We start from the raw sequence: 535 nt of genomic DNA, 5'->3' as shown, positions 1-535 counted from the left end.
ATTGGGTGGAGAGAAGTATCTTGCGGATGTGTGTCCTGTGTTTCTGGCAACGTAGAGAGTGTTCGGGAAGGCTGTGCTGTTTTTCGAGTGGTGCTACTGGAGAGGTGAGTACCTGAAGTCCCGTTGAAGGTGCAGGGGTGTTGGTTGTGAGCGTGTTTGTGTGTGGAATGGGAGCAGAGGCATGGTTGTGCTGTGTTATGGCCTTAGGCATAATGGGGATGGGAGCGTGAAGGGTGTGGTGCAGGGCAGGTCCCTGTGATTCCTTCGATAGCTCAGCTGGTAGAGCGGAGGACTGTAGGCTCCCTTGACACGGCCATCCTTAGGTCGCTGGTTCAACTCCGGCTCGAAGGAGTGCTCTTTTGGCTCTTGCCCCGACTGAGTCTGCAGCACTGGTGCATTTGGAACGCTGGCCACGCATCTTGTATTTGATGGGATTGGAGGCCGGAGCTCTGGCGGGCCGTGGAGAAGAGGACGTTGCTCTGTGGTGGTTTGTGTAGAAGATAGGGCAGGTGGTGTTGGCGTTGAGCACCTGTAT

The 535-nt window shown here is 55.5% G+C and overlaps 1 non-coding gene across 1 annotated transcript; it reads left to right on the top strand.

The window, feature by feature from the left end:
- The first annotated feature begins 261 nt into the window (after window positions 1–261).
- On the top strand, window positions 262–351 carry TRNAY-GUA. The gene is given in 2 exon segments: window positions 262–298; window positions 316–351. It is a non-coding gene; the product is annotated as a tRNA-Tyr (tRNA).
- Window positions 352–535: the final 184 nt, after the last annotated feature.

This window comes from Meleagris gallopavo, unplaced genomic scaffold, assembly GCF_000146605.3.
Source record: "Meleagris gallopavo isolate NT-WF06-2002-E0010 breed Aviagen turkey brand Nicholas breeding stock unplaced genomic scaffold, Turkey_5.1 ChrUn_random_7180001846938, whole genome shotgun sequence".
Classification (NCBI taxonomy): domain Eukaryota; kingdom Metazoa; phylum Chordata; class Aves; order Galliformes; family Phasianidae; genus Meleagris; species Meleagris gallopavo.
This window is presented reverse-complemented; position numbering and strand designations above follow the sequence as displayed.